The 17,402-nt window shown below is 34.5% G+C and overlaps 1 protein-coding gene and 1 pseudogene across 1 annotated transcript in view; both read left to right on the top strand.

The window, feature by feature from the left end:
* LOC111501885 (endothelin converting enzyme 1) overlaps positions 1-17,402 on the top strand; it is a 354,283-nt gene that overhangs the window by 132,184 nt on the left and 204,697 nt on the right. The window lies entirely within an intron of this gene.
* Positions 8,524-16,751, top strand: LOC111501890 (uncharacterized; annotated as a pseudogene).

Below are 17,402 nucleotides of genomic sequence, written 5' to 3' on the forward strand. Positions count from 1 at the left end.
GGATTTTGCATTAATCTCTCACTCATGCCCTCACAAAACTCCAGTCTTCGGTCAAAATCATCCTCATTGAGTTCATGAACAAGTTTGATTTTGTAAGGATGGAATTGGTGGTTTCTAAGGATTCTCCATGCGCTCATATGGCTTATTCCGGCTATTGCTGATAAACCTCTGGTAGGTACTTAACCTGGGATTGGCAATGACTTGACCAATCACTCCAATCGCATTATCGTCATTCACTACCCTTCTCTGAACATTTCTTTTCTTATTTAAAACCGAACCTGTCTCCCTGGATGTTGTGACCAAATCCAGAACGAGATTTCTGCTTAGGTGTTTACTAGGGTTTTGCTCGTCAAATAAAATTGATGTTCTATTAGCATTTTGGTCGTTGCCAAAAAATAAAGCAATAACTGAAACCCTTTCAGCAGTAGTGTAAGGCATTTTTAAACAAATAACAATTCACGACCCGTTTAAACAAAACAATCGAACGATGTACTAATGAAAACTGGAAGTAGAGGAGTGGGTGTGTATTGATTTCAAAAAAGGATTTTATTTAACAAAAAACTGATAAGAAGAACTGCAATTTTTTTTATGTAGGCATACAAGTTACCGAGTGTTCTGACTAATGTATTATTAACATGGCAATTTTAACTTCAAATTATCTCGAAAACTATTCGTTACAAAAAATTTTTCAACAGAGTTGTAAAGGTATTCGAAAGACCTTTAAAACAAGGTGCCACTCGACCTACTTCTCCTATCTGAATAAGGGTCGTCGGACGCACCCCTCCGAGGGGTTCGTGCTACAAAAAATCTGATTAGTCTGAAAGGTGTCCCCCTTTAATCAGAAATTGACGTGTCCGAGCTTTTTTAAAAATCTTACTTTTTGTATTCAGAAACGGCTCTGTTAAGTTTTCGTTGTTACACACTGTAGAACGCTACTTGCAAGATTGTTTGAAACTGGGAGTTTTAATGAAAATGCAGGTGGTGGAAGACCAGAAACTGTAACAACGCCTGAACTGGAAAGCTATACCTATTTGATGCGATAGAAGAAGATCCTTCAAATAGTAACAGGAAGATTGCACTGCAGCTGGAAGTTAGCCCAAAATCCGTATGGACAGTTCTGAAAAGAAATCTTCTATATCCATGTCACATACAGTGGGCCAAGCTCTACTGCCTCATGATTTTCACCCAAGGTCAATATTTTGCGGATGGTTGATTCATACGATGACACACATTAATATTTTTTTACCTGACATTTTATTTACGGACAAAGCAAATTTTTCAAGACATGCTATTATGAACTTTCACAATGACCATTTTTGGCCTACAAAAATCCCTACGTTATCAGAGAAAGTCAATTTCAGCAACAATTTTCGCTAAACGTTTGGGTAGGAATGATTGGTGGCGTGCTGGATTTGACGTGCAGGACCTCAGAATTGACCAGCTCGCAGTCTTGATAAGAATTCTCTGAGTTTATATTTATGGGTCATCTGAAGGAATGTGTCATGAGGAATACTCCGCGTATTTTTGAACGAAATTGTTTATCATTTACTTTTGTTTTTTTATTTTATGTTGTTCATTGTTAGTTTTTAGAAGTGATTTTTTTTCGAAAACGAAGCTTGATATGAAAAAAACACAAGCGACAAAACTGTCAGTGGGGTTTTTTTCCTCAATATTGTTGGTTATGGTGTCCACTGAGACGCCACAGGATCTAATAGTTTCAATCTAGTTAGTGCTGAATAAACAACTAATTACTCCAAATAACTATAGCAAATTTCAACCAAATCGTTGTAAGGATATGTATGATATTTTATAAATATCTTTTTTTTTAATTCAATGCCCCGTATCTCAGAAATAACGACCCAACGAATCACCCTCTGAAGTTCCGTACCGTAGTTAGGAAACATCCTGTGTACATATAACCGTATTTTCCAATAAATTTCGAGAAAAAAATTACACGAACTTATGTCCTAAAGGTGCACTCCTCGAGTCCTAACCGAATTCAGAACTGGAAGCCCCTAAAAGTGTGTTGGCCGGTGACAAAAAAGTGCTAGATTTGAATGAAATGAAATAGATTATGAACTCATCCCAACCATGTAAGACAGTGAGACCAGGTGGCATTTACCCAGTAAGAACCAGAATTTCTACTCAAAAATTGTTTATAATCATCAGAGCAAATTTGGCTCTTGGATACATACCAGAAATATAAGGACTTATCAGGCCACTTCCATTCCGAAACCTGGGAAAATCGGACAGAACTCAGCGAAGATATTGAGACCAATCAGTCTCATGCCATTTGCATTGCATTTGCAAAAATACTATTTCATATTAGGGCTTCACGCCAGATCTGTGGTTTCTTGAATATATAGGGCTACACTAACTGTAGATGGATGACTGCATTCTTAGAGGAATATTGGTGTATACAACCATTATTGCAGAAACAGTTGTGTGACGGTTACAAGAGACTATCCTCAGGATAGAGCATTGTCCCCATTGTTATTGAACCTTGAAATGGACGAGCTACTTGAACTTCTGGATCATATAGACACACTTTACTGAGCTGCTCTGATGACTCAGTTATCCTACTCCAGAGCATATACAATGATTTGCAGGAAAAATTATAAAACAGGTCAACATTATTCCTTCTAGAGACAAATATGGAAGCAATAAATCAGAAAAAGAGATTTTTTTAATAATTTTCGAATCAAAATCTGATGACAGGACAATGAGAAGAAAAATTGTCTATAATAAATGTTCAAAAACGTTTTCACCAACTTCCCTACAATGGTACAAACGAACTTCCATTGCCGTGCCCTCACATGGTTGAGAATTTCGAGAGTTATTTCTCTCATGATATTCTTTCTCAAATCTTCTAACGTTGTTGATTCTATCTCATACATTTTGGACTTCAATTTACCCCATAAAAAAAAATCTATAGGAGTGAGATCCGGAGACCTTGATGTCCATTCTGTTGGACCTCTTCTGCCAATTCAGTGACCAGGAAAATCATTATCCAAAAATGTGTAGCACTGGAACTGCATAATGAGGAGGTGCACCATCCTGCTGAAAAACTATTTCGTTTTCGAATAAATTTATATCCTCCTCAATTGATCTATTGATGCACAGTATTATTCGATTCTTCAATATATCCAAATATTTATCACTAGTCAAATCATCATAGATGAAAAACGGTCCTATGATGTGGTCATCTAAAACTCCTGCACAAACATTCAGTTTGTTTGTGAGGTCGTTGGGTATGAACTTGACGGTATAAATGAGGATTTGTTTCATCCCAATATCGACAATTTTGCCGATTCACCTCTCCATTCAAACTAAAGGTACAATCATCCGAAAAACAAATTTTATACAAGAAATTCTGAAGCTAGTTGATCCGTTCAGTGAGACTTTCACAAAACTCGGTAAGTCTATTGAAATCATCTTCGTTCGATTCATGAATTAGTCTATCTTATATGGATGAAATTTGTACTTATGAAGGATCCTGAAAACATTTCTACGACTGATTCCAGATTCTCGAGATAACTCAGTAAGATATTGCGAATTTTCCATTGGTCCAACATGCCCTAAAACTGCAGTACAAATAGCTCCATCGTTGACAACTCCTGAACGGTTATGCTTTTTATTGTTAACAGATCCAGTGTCCATAAATTTGTTTAATAATTCCGAAACGTATCTGTGTCGTACATTTCTTCCTGGACATACGGGCAGCAGCTCTAGTACTATTTCCATTCTGGTAGTACAAACTCACTATTTCAATCCGTTCTCGAAGCGTATAAAGCATTGCTTTTCAAGAATTCACAAAAAAGAAACACCAATTGTAACTTCACCTGGTAGGTAATCGTTATTGTAGAACGAGACAAATATAAAATGAAGAGAATATCGAATTCAAACTCAACTAGGCAAAATAAGACTTTTTTTAAGTATACTTCACAAAAACACCTATGAAACCAAGATAACAGATTGTTCTCAAATAATTGAGCTTCAGACCATAATGTATTCTACTTTGTTGAAATATGTTCATCATGGAACATCTGATAATGCAAAATAATTGATCCATTTAAAAAATTTATGATACGCTCTGGGGGTGCGATAGGGAAAGTTAGATCAAATGTGAATATGTCAAAATGTGTCTCTCTGTATACTATGGTTGACGTGATTTTTTATTTTTCCTGCAAATCATTGTACCAAAAGTTATTCAGGGTGGCTCATTTTAAATCGAATGCATTGTATAATAATATAGTGAAGGGACACACGAAGCAGGCCCTAAAAATGTATAAGTCGATGAATCAATAAGGAAAGACTCAGCACAAGCCCAATATAATGTACCATGGTAGCATTCATCAAGGGAACCAAATCAGATATCCTAATATCCTACGATCCCTAAAACTCCAAGGTGAAGAGGAACATCTGTCGGGGAGGTCAAATACACGAAAGTTATACTAGATTCCAGACTGACCTGAAACCAACATCTATAAAGAATAAAAAGAAAGACAAATATCACTATTGGTGATGAAAATCAGAATCCTTGGTTCAAAACCTTGACATAACATAACAAAAGAAAGTTTTCCAAATTGTGTTCATTAAAAAGTTCTCCTTGATGAAATATCTTGAATATTCAGAATATTAACCTAGGAATATATGTGGTTCTACCGAATTCACGGGTACTCACCGAAAGAATATTTAATTAAATTGTCAGAGAGTAGTCGCTAATTTAAATGCATTAAATCTTTATTCAAAAACTTTCAATCATGTCTGAGTGGTTAGTTAGTTCAAAAGACGAATTTAATGAATAGACAATTTCTGCAAGGTTAATAAAAGAAGATTGTTTGTCTAGCACATTATATTTCAATTCTTAGAATGTTTTTTGATGGTGTGTTTAAAATTATTGACACAAAATGTTATATCATAATTTGTAACATTGACCCGAATGTTCGAAGATGCCCTCTATAATTACGATTTAAACTAATCATCCGTTTGAAACTACGCCTCACTACCAGTTATTTGTTCACTGAAACGAATGTTACCTTCATATATTTCATCATACAAAATGACGTTGTACATCTTTCTTTTTCAGATGCAAATATTGATCCGAACAAGTTTTGGTATTGGAGTGATATCAAAATCCTCTCTTCGAACTCAACAGTTCTGATTTTTTCACGTTATCTCTTGCCCAGTGGATGAACTCAAAAAAATATGTTTAAAATATGTTTTTCCGTTAACCAGGTATCGCACCCCTATAACCGACAAGCCTCAGAAGTCGAAAGTTCTGCGAGCTAAGGACTAACGAGGTCTTACCTTTTAACGTGTATTAACACGGTTTGATTCAAGTGAAATCAAAAGCACGTTCAGCCTCACTTGAACCAACGACACACACACGGCCTCAATTGACTGAGTGAACAAAGCACCCACGTCGAACCGCCCGGCTGCCGACCGACCAAGTTACTTGAAACTCTAGAATTGAATTCACCACTGAAGTAACTAACTTGTGTATGAGGCTGGATCTTTCCAATAAGGCAGTTTGTAGTTGACATTTGGAGGCAGGAAGTCTATATGTGCACAAGTCTGTATGCAGTATGCAGGGACAGTTTGGCTTTCTGAAACGCTCACTTTTTTCAAGTGAGCGTTCCAGGTGAGTTTTTTCATCAAGGACAATGCCAAGATATTTCACCTCCGTTCCAAATGGAATGACCTCACCATTGAGGGAAAGTGGCGTTAGATTGTCCAATTTTCTCCTCATTGTGAAGGAGATTATCACAGTTTTGCTGGGGTTGACTCTGCTCCCTCAGGCACCAACTGTGCCTAGGTAGTACTTCGATCTCACTAATATAGTTTACAAATTACATTACTGGCTGAATCTACGCGATGCCCGTGAAAAGAACAGCAACTAAAACTCTCCAAGATAGAGTAACTGCTGATGGATAGTCTGCTTGATGTCCTTGACAGAAAGAAGTAGATCCAAAAGTATATGCAGATGACTTGGTCTTCCTGGCGAAGACACGTCGAGAGGGTTGTCTATAATATCTCACAAAGAACACTAATCGAGTTTATAGCTGGTTCCAGAGAAAGCTGATGTTGGTAAATCCTAGCAAAACTGTGATAGTCTCCTTTACCAGGAAAAGGAATCTGGATGATGTTTTTTATTTGCAGTGAAGATGACATACGTAGGTATTATCCTTCATGAGAAACTCACTTGGAAAATATTTTACATAAAGATAGACTGTTCCAATGGACATGTCGAAGGATTTGTGGGAAATCTTGAGGCTTAGGTTCCAAACAAGTCCATTGGAGCAATAGTATGGTGGCCAAGAGCTTTTCAGCAAGCAACTCTGGCTCTGACCAATAGCATCAGTATCCCACCTTTTTGTAAACATACCTCCTCTCCATGTGCATGTTGCCAATTGCATAAAACAATACAGCGTGACTCACGGTCGATGGTAGGTTAGACGTTTCTGGAAAACGCAAAGCATGATTTTTCTGAAAATTTCACCTCTCACATTTCCTTACCTGTTCTATCGATCTAAAATATTTTCAGCATTGCGGCGTTGCCACTTCCATCAAAAAGTCCTAGCAACTTTATTTTTTTAAATATTGATACATTTTTGGAATTGCTCTGGTATTTTGATACTTTTTTGTTATTAATGTCCTATATCTATCTCTATCTATTTTCGAGATAAAAAATAAATTGTGCTAAATATGGTCCAAAACATAGCCTTAATTGAAATTAAGTACATCAGTACTCTCAATTCATAAAAAGTTGATATTTTGATGATAGTTTGGTCAAACTCGAAATATTCAAACTTTGAGTCATAGTTAAGGAAATTATTTTGTAACCTTACAAACTTCCTCTCGTTCATTGGTGTTAATTCAGGATACATTTAGTTGAATTTTTTACACGTTCTGACAATGATTTGATCACTTCGTTCATGTGTATAATAAATAATTTCATAAGAACTTCGTTTGAATAATCAATATTTGCATTCATTTTTGGCGATTTTTTGAAACACCGTCAATAACCATTCATCAATTACTTATAAAAGTAACCAAACTGCTATAAGCTTGATAATTCCACTGCTACCTAAATCCAAATTGTAAAAAAGAAATGTTTCTAGAAGATGCGACTTTATTGAGAAAACTTGACGATTTAGGTATAGGGACATGATATATCATCTTGAAGCATTTTTCACCATCTTTCAATCTACCGATTAATATACAAGGGGTTTCATTTGAAAAAATGAACTTTTAACTACTTTTATGCACAATGGAAATAATAGTAATTTTTGCACGCCCTGTATGATATGGAGTCGATTTCTTGGTGTTATTTGAATATTTCGAGTTTGTCCAAACTATTATCAAAATATCAACTTTTTATGAATTGAGAGTACTGATGTACTTAATTTTAATTAAGGCTATGTTTTGGACCATATTTAACACAGTTTATTTTTTATCTCTAAAACAGATAGAGATAGGTATAGGACATTATCAACAAAAAAGTATTAAAATACCAGAGCGATTCTAAAAATGTATTGATATATGGGGTGTTCCATTTAAAAAAATAAAGTTGCTAGGACTTTTTTATGGAAGTGGCAACGTCGCAATGCTGAAAATATTTTAGATCGATAGAACAGCTAAGGAAATGTAAGAGGTGAAATTTTCAGAAAAATAATGCTTTGTGTTTTCCAGAAACGTCTAACCTACCATCGACCGTGAGCCACGCTGTATATGCGGTGCTTGGCAGACAAATGGCGGACATTGAATATCACAGCATTCTGGAATGGTATTGGAGCTAATGCTTTCCAACCGTCATCTACGAACCTAAACTAATCACAAGTAGATAAGATTGGACCCTCATAAAGCAAGGAATACTAAGAACAGATAGTTGGTGAATCAATCAGTTTTTCATAGCCAAGCGGCTTCAGAAGCACTTGGCTTTTATTAAACAACGTCCAAGTTGTTAGTGAACTGTCTTATAAGAAAGAGGTTTTTAGTTCTTGTTGAAAGATTGCTCGAGTTCAGCCTATTTCCAAAAAGGGCAAGAAAAGTTTTCCAAATAACTATATACCAGTCGCTTTGTTATCAGTGTTATCAAAAGTCATGGAGAAAGTCGTAAACCAACATATCCTCAAATATTTGGAAGACTTCAACATCTTGAGCGATCATCAATATGGCTTTCGAAAACAAAGATCAACAGGTCACACATATTTGGAATAACGAAATCGAGAAACATGGAGAATCAAGAGCTGTTGCACTCGATATTTCACAAATAAATAATATAGAGAATTATCAACGAAATTAAAAAGAGATAGATTCAGTTCATTATACATTTTTTTGAGATAATGTATCAATGTCTATTCTTCTGGAAATTGCCTTGAATTTTTTTTGAAACATTGTACTCTGCTACTCATGTGACCTGAGCCAGTTGATCTATGATGACACCAATGACATTCAGAGTTGTAATATGAATATTTCATATTTCATGCAGTTGATTTGAATGTTTTCGTCTTTGAGACCAAATTCTTCCATCGACAAATATTTAAAGTAGATGAATTTTAAAGTGGGATATTATGCACTATAAAAACATCATCAACTGCTTTGAATAAATTTCTTGAAAAACAGAATTCAATCATTCATCAGATTCGAGATCATCAGTTTCAGGATGAATTTACGAGCTGTGAGTACTTATTATTATCGTAATAGTTGAATGAGGTGGTGCAAATGTGATTCAGAATTTGATTTCATCAGTTGGGAAACTTTGAAAACATTGTTTTTTGTTTCGACTTTTGTATTTTGTGTGAGGATAGACAAGTTCTCTTAGACAAAAAAGTGACAAGTGGTAAGTGAGAACCCTGAATAACAGAACTGAGAACAGTTTCCATTTGTTGAAAATATTGAAAGTCGAAGTGAACCGGAATTTATGGCAAATCAGAAATGACTCGTTTTGGGAAATTATTTTTTTGAGCACTCAATGAAGGCACAATAAAAAAGAAAGTTACTCAAAAAACCAGGTTAAAAAAAGAACAAAAAAACAGTTTTTTTTGTTTAAACTAGTTTTATTTGATTTAAACTAGGTTTTTTTGATACAAATTTGGATTAAAAGTCTATATACTTCAAAAATTAATATTTTATAAAATAATAGTAATAAACAATGAAAAAATGATTGAGACAACTTTTATTTTTATTTACAGACACAAGAAATTAATTTAACAGAAAAACATCTTCAATATCTTATAATATTTAAAATAAATTCGAAAATACAAAAAATGGAATTTATTTATCTTCATTCGCGGCAGATGTATTAAAAACATTAAATAAAACACCAGTACAGCTTTTGCTGTACCGAACCTGTTTCGAAGTTTCCACTGCACTAGCCCAAAGGAAAAAAACATTCTTTCAACGCCAGCCGAAGAAGCTTGGGCTGTCTGAAGTTGTTCAATAACAACTTCAATAACAATAACAATATTTTTGTTGCTTTTCCACCACTCAATCGTTATCATTTTTGAAGTGACACTATTCTCACTGTTTTTGAAAAGGTACACTTTTTGCCTGAAACTTCATAATTATTGGCAAAATGTCAATTTCAGGATACTTTTCTTTCGTCCAGTGCTTTTGATGTCTCTTCCTGTGTTAAATCTAAGTAAGGAGATTTTTCTCTTGGGTCATGCATATATGATAACAAATGTGCTTTTGTCTTTGCCATTCCATCCCGAGAGGAAAATTTAAATATTACTGGTGTAAAATTACAGTTGTTTTAATTATTAGAATAATTTGAAATAGGTATATTGATTTAAAAATATAAATATGAAATTTTTATTTGTAATTTATTAAACTGTAGTTTTCATTATTAGAATAATGTCAACAACATAGAGAGAGAAACCCAATAAAAAACAGGTTTTTTCTTTAAAAACCGTTTGGTTTAACCCATGGTTTCAAGCATGTTGGTTTAAACCTACCCACCCTGCAAAAAAAATACCCAAAGTAGCCAGATTTTAACAGTGTCTTGTGATCTTTTTATTTTCATATATTGAAGTTGAAATGTATGAATTTGGTAATAAGATTGTTCAGTTTTTATTTCTCAGTGCATCAATGTGTGTCATAATTTCTAAAAAGTTTCTTTTATTTACCCTCGTATTGGTTTTCCCCCTACAAAATGTATTTGTACTCAAAATCCTCCGTTTTCTAGAATTAAATCCAAAATTAATTCACTCGGAAGAAATAACTTTGTTATTTGGCAAAAAAAATGTGAAAACTATATCTGAATTATGAAGTCAAAACTTCAATTTTGAATGAACAAATATCATACTCAAAATACAAGATTTCATGTATGGATATGTCCAAAAAATAATGTGAATTTTCATTTTCTCAAAAAATATTCATTTATTTATCAATTTCTATTTTGTCACCTTCAAAGTAGTTTTCCTCAGATATAACACACTTGTGCCAGCATTTTTAAAATCTTTGAAACAGTTCTGATATGAAATTTTAGGTGTGTTTTCATCTCCTCAATCTCCGCAAAACGCCGTACTTTCATGGGTCTCTTCAATCTTGGGAACAGGAAAAAGTCGCAGGGGGGCAAATCTGGTTAATAAGGTGGCTGACGCATAATTAGAGTGTTGTTTTTGAACAAAAAATTATGAACAAGCAATGGAAAATGAGCAGGTGCATTATCGTGACAGAAGAACCATGAATTGTTTTTCCACAATACCGTTTTCTTCATATTGCTTGTGGCAAGGGGCGTATAACTTCAAGATAAAACTTCTTATTGACCGTACGATCAAGTGTCAAGAACCCCTGATGCACTTCGCCACGGTAATCGATGAAAACAGTGAGCAAAACCTATTGGGACGATTGGACTTCGGCTTCGATGTCAAAATCGTACACCTATGATTTGTCACCAGTTATGACCCTTTTAAGCAAATCTGGATGGCCGTTGACGTCATTCAACAATTTCTGGGCGATGCTCATGCGACGTTTTTTTGGTCAAAATTCTCCATAACAATTTACTCCACTTCCTCAACATTATCATCGGTTGTTGATGTGCCGAGGCATCCAGGGCCTACCTGCCTACTGTAGAAAGCTTGTACCACCACTTGTAAATATATTTCAGACTCAGAGTACTATCACCGTATGCCACTGTCAACATCTCGAGTGCTTTTGAGCTCCAAAATCCATTATTTACACAAAATTTGATGCAAATTCGTTGATCTATCTGTTCTATGGCAGAAAATCGCCGAACACGCAAAATTCTTGTGACTTTTATGCCTCTCACCAACAAATTAAATACGATAAACAGCTAAAACTGTGAATATACACTAAAGTAAATATAAAGTTGAAGCCAAATGAAATAAATTCATTATATCGGTTATTGGACAAAAAATCCCCAAACACGTCAAATATAGATCATAATTTTACATTGTTTGACGTAAAAATGCCACCCCTACCTTCCCCCTTCGAATGACAGGTACATCCCCCAGTTTTTCAAATAAAAAGTATAGGCTTGTGTTACATCGTTTGAAAGGTCTCATTCTCTATTCAATTAAGATAAAATAAATTAGTATCATGTGGTTACAGAAATTTTATGAAATACACTTAAAAACTGAAATGTAATGCAAAACGTAATGAAATGTTGAATACGAAAAAGAACTGTGGATGTTAACGAAGTAGATGTTCAAAATGTTCACCACGAACGTCTTTGCAACATCCTAATCTCAAATGAAACTGTCTTCTAACAGTATTTAACATATCAGGCGTGACCTACCTCATCGCAAGCTTTATTCGTCCTTTGAAGTCATTCAAATCTGAAAGTTTAGTTTTGTACACATTGCTCTTTACATATCCCCATAAAAAGAAAACTGATGATGAAAGATCAGATGATCGCGCTTGCCATTCAATCGATCCTCGCTTCCCTATCCACGAATTGGGAAATGTTCTATCGAGGTATTGCAGGACATTAACTTGGTAATGTGGTGGTGCGCCATCCTGCTGAAACCACATCGTATTCACTGGAACTTGGGGGTTTCCTTGATCAGGATATAAATTTGCTAAACTTGGAATGACATCATTTTGAAGTAATGCCAAATAATTATCGCCATTCAAATTGCCCTCAATGAAAAAGGGACCAATGATATGGTTTCCTACAATCCCTGCCCAAACTTCAACCTTTTGAGGGTATTGATTGTGCTCTTCTCTCATCCAGTGAAGATTTTCTGTTGACCAGTAGCTCATCAGTACACTCATCAGAAAACATAACGTCTTCTAATTGGATGATATTGTTATCCAACATCATTTGCTCATAAAAATGAGTTCTTCTATCAAAATTGTCTTCCATGAGCTCCTGAGTATGTATCATTTTGTAGGGATGCGTTTTATTTTTTTCAAATATGTTTACTATCGATGTATGGCTAACATTGACTGTAATGTATGCCTGTCTACTCGATGTATGTGGGTTTTCCTCAAACTCAAGCATCACATCTAATTTGAGTTTCTCACTCATTGCATTGGCAGCTGCTTTTTTTATCTACTCCACACGACTAAGCTCGCGAAAGTGCTTCTCTATTTTGCTTATTGTTCCTTGAGATATGGGCAGTAAATTAGTAAATTTTTCATAAAATAAACGAGCTACTTCATGTTATGTTCAGGTTTTATCTCCGTAACCAATCATTTCTAAAACAATTTTTTATGCATTGTCGTTAATCTAACCATTTGTCAGACTTGAAGTTAACGAACTTTAAACTTAAATTTAAATACTGAAAGGTAATGTTGTAACATACAAAACAAGTTGATAAGGCGTTTTAAACTAACGGTATCGCGGAAATTATTTACAGTTTTTTAAAGGATTACCATATAAAAAGAACATTGCTATGGTTTCTGCTTACTTCCTCATTATTAATACCCCAACATGAAATAAGTTTTGAGTATATTGCAATAAGTTTCAAGTGTATTTTATCGAATTTCGGTAACGACATGATTAATTTATTTCATCTGAATTGTTGCAATACACTTGAAAGCGGTAACATTTTTGAATAGAGAACGAAGAAACCTATACTTCCCATTCAAAAAATTTGGGGTTGTTTCGACGGAGGTTGAAGGTTGTGGTAGCGTTTTTCCGTTGATTTATGTCAAATTATAATTTAAATTTGACGTGTTTCGGCATTTTGCTAAAATATGTACCGTAACCGAAATAATGAATTTATTTCATTTGGCTTTTACACACTGTATGGTCGAGACGAGTATACCAACAAAAAAAAATCGGTAATCGAATGTACCTAAACGGCGAAAATTTAATTTTTTGGCAGCCCACGTATATAAGGTTAAGGTGAACTTCCAGGCCTCTTGATAGTCGCATTACTTCTTACAAAAGCGATTACAGACAAAACGTTAATTCTTCCGCATTGAGTAAATACGTCAAATACTAGATCGTCAATTTTTCCACATAGCACACTGTCAAAATTTGACAACTTTCAAAATCATTGTTTTTTTCTGATTGCAGTATAAAATTCCAATCATTACGAGTGCCTGAGGTATGAATGCAAAACGGGAAATATTTTGAAATATTCAGAATCGCATTGTACCATGCTAATTTGCAACGCCATTTGGCGTAATTTCTGAGAATGTAAATGTAATGTAATGTAAAAAAGTCTTCCGGTGGAAATGTTTGAAATATAAGTAGTAAAAATCTCACATTACAAAGTAAGACCCATTCATTCCTCCTCTCGCGCAAATTCATATTGTACAGCTACAAGAGTCCAACTGATTAACGAAAAACCCCATGTAACCTAAACATAAACATGTAAAAGTCAACATCAATTCATCTCGAGCATGATGACACTCTAGCTTTCACAAAAAAATGGGTTGTTAAAACCCAACAAGAATCGAGTCCATTATCCCCATTCTTCTGATATAACGCGAATCAACTTCTTGTACTAGAGCAGTGTTCCCGTTAAATATAGATTACAAATGTTGCATGCTTGATCCAGCCTAGTACCATTGATCCATGGTAGGTCTAAACAGCGCTACCTGTCATTGGATCATAGATGTTACACTTTTGGCTGATTGTAGTGCTACAAAGAGACAATAAGCAATTTTTCAATGGGGGGGGTCGATGTTGAAGCTTGGCTCTGCAACACATCAGCATTGAAGATTCCTGTTAATTTTTAATTATAGTCGTTTATTTTTTGTGTCTCTGTTCATGTTTGATCATAGCGTTATGTAGACTGAAAATAGTTGAGTACTTCTATTTATCAAAAAGAGTTTTGGTCAATTTGAAAATCATTAAAAAAATCATGACTTTGTATCAACGGAACTCGTGGAGTTGTGAATACAAGATATGTAGTTGTTATATTTGCTTCATCCCCATAGCTATTTGTCGCATCAACTTGTCGAGAGGTCACTGATTGAATGAACTGCATAATTTGTGATATTTTTTCAAACTCAAGGACTATTTTTTTCTCAGTGTACACAATATTTCCAATTGGAATGCTCTTCCAGAACATGTAATGTCAGTACCATCTACTGCATATACTGGATAGTTCAACTGGTCAAGACAATTGATAAGAGAGCTTATGATGTATAATGTTTTTCTGTATGTATATGAATACTTGGTTGGCACTTGAATTTGTATCCATATTGACCTAGCTCTCATAGCTTCGTTTCTAAACTTCGTTTGCGAGTTTTTTTATTTTTTACCGATACTATACAGATTTCCTAAATTTGGCTTCGAGTTGTGTAATATATTTCCGTTTAATATTCTTCGACAAATTTTTTGCAATTAAACTACTGTGCTGTTATATTAGCGAACTTATTGTTTTCATAATTTATATATTCATTCCGAAGTTAAAAATACCATTGTGAGCATAATAATGAGCCAACATTCATCACTTCTTCATCACTTGTCAAGAAAATATAGCAGAAAAAGAGTTTTTTTTTTGCTACAAGCACCGAATGTCAATTAGTGAGTTATTAACCAGCAAGAAAGCAAATGAGAGAGAGAGAGAGGGAGAGAAGTTAGTAAGGCTGGCTAAGTTGAGAATCCGCGATTAGGTATGATCAGGTATTTCAGTCAGAGGCAAGAAAATCAGAACTCTTTTTCTGTTCTAGCTTTCGAAACTTTCATTGGAACTGTATGGTACAGTAAGGTGTATAAATAATAACATTACAACTCGTGAATTGGTACTAGAGATAGTTGAGATTATAAATCTGAGGCTTGCAGATAAATTATGTTTCTATTCCTTCCTATGTCCCTCCTAGACATTATAGGTTTCGACATCTTTAACTACCTTACACAGACAAAAATAATAAATGTTAGAATCAGTGAGATATACATAATCAAATTTCATTTGATTTATTTTCTATAATTCCTCACATTGTTATTATGTAAATCACTACTTTTCATTCAACATTTTTTTTTTTGTTTACATACATTATAAATTTCATTGAGAATGTTTTTTAATATTTCAAATCTCCCTCCTAATCAGTGTTACATTTGGTGGAAGATCTACCAAATGCTGACATTCTTCTTTGAAGTACTGTGGATACAGGAATTCAATTTGTATGACATTTCTTGAATCATACTTCCATGCTCCATGAACGCATTACATTTCACATTTTAATGACAACTGACAGTTGGCTGCGACATGTCCTTCAAGACATTTGTCAAAATGTCTTTTCTATTACTGATCTAGAGTTATCTATAATGTTGAAAATCTTTTCATGTGTTTAAATTTTGAAGTGTGTTATTATTTACATCATTCGGTATCAAGCAAAACATAATTATCTGCAAACTTCACGTTCAAGTTTCTGGAGTACCAATATTCTAGTTGTGATGTTATGTATACACCATATTGTACCACAGAGTTCCTGAAGAAGGTCCAATTGAATCTGAAAAGTTAGAATATGAAAAAGAGTTCTCATTTTTTGTCTCCGATTGCAATCGCAATACCTGATTTACCCTAATTGCAATTTTATATAGATATTATATGAAAGAATACTCAGATACTTGGAATCCGTAATTTTTCAGCTGGCGTCATTCACATTGGCACTCATTGGCGCTGTTTTGGGTCAAATATATGACTACCCATTGGACCCGGGAGTGATTTATCCACAACTGACCTCTGTGCCATTTCCTTTCCTAGAATTAGAGCCAAATTCTATCATCGGACTCCATAATAGTCAATCCTTTGGAGAAAATGTGGATTTTTCAGTTGATCATTCCTTCCCTGATGAGAAGATTCCTCCATCGAGCACTGGTAAACCTGTAGAGGCCCAGAGAAAATTTCCCTTGATCCTTTATACCATGGGATCAAAGATGACAACCAGAAGCAGTATCACTTCTTTGTGGCTCAAGAGGAACCTAAAACTCCCGAAATTAAGCCAATACCACCACCTCCTGTTCGCACCAAAATCATTTTCATCAAAGCACCATCGCCACCCAAGACAAAAATTGTTGTTACCCCTCCAAGACAAGAGAAAACCATAATTTACGTTCTAGTAAAGAAACCTGAAGAACCGGAAATTCAAATTTCTCCTGCTACTACACAATCACCGGAAGTTTACTTCATCCGATACAAAACCCGTAAAGGTTCACCAGGAAGTGATCCGAACAAAGAGGAGCCTTCAGAAGATGATTCGCAGGAAGAAGACGAGGCATTTTTCAATTCTAAAAGGGCTCTCAGGATAAAAAAGTCACACAAAAGTTGAATGTTCTGCTTCAAACACCAAATACACTGATAAAAATATAAACCGAACTTTGTGTTTTTGTAGTATTAGCCCCTCGGTATTTTCGAACAGGATCTTGTGCATGTTCAGTAGTCTAGTTGACATGTACTTTTTTTGTAACATTTTTCAGCCCTGTCCAAAAATTACGACCAAGGTGTCATTCGATTCGTATTTTTGCCTAGAAAGTTTAAGGAAAGGTCTGAAAACGCGTCGATAAAAATTACAAAAGTTATAAACAATTAAGTGAAAAAAACGGGGCTTTAGTTTTTTCTTAATATCTCGGAAAATTTTCAAAATTTTGGAAATTTGAAAAAACATTTGAAAAGATCAATGAATTTGCGTAAAAAAAGTCACGACTCCCGAAACTGTATCTCGATTATTTATAATTTTTACAGAGCCCTGAAAATAGAGCCAAAAGCTGGTAGTCTGGCTTCCACGCGTTTTTCGTCACTCTGACATAAAAACAAAAAAAAATTTAAACATATTAAATGTATATATTAAGGAATGAAAAAATTCATATAATGTTGGGATACATCAATAAAAAATAATCCGCAGTCATAAAATTTTTATACCAATTTTAACGTTAATTATAAAACTTTTTCTGAATTGAAAGTTAATATAAAAATCCCCATAATTATTAAACTGAAACCCTGGCTTTTTTTTTTGGGAAATTATCCTTA

This window comes from Leptinotarsa decemlineata, unplaced genomic scaffold (genome assembly GCF_025532065.1).
Source record: "Leptinotarsa decemlineata unplaced genomic scaffold, Ldec_3_MD MMD2_tig00001719_RagTag_RagTag, whole genome shotgun sequence".
In the NCBI taxonomy this organism is placed as follows: Eukaryota; Metazoa; Arthropoda; class Insecta; order Coleoptera; family Chrysomelidae; genus Leptinotarsa; species Leptinotarsa decemlineata.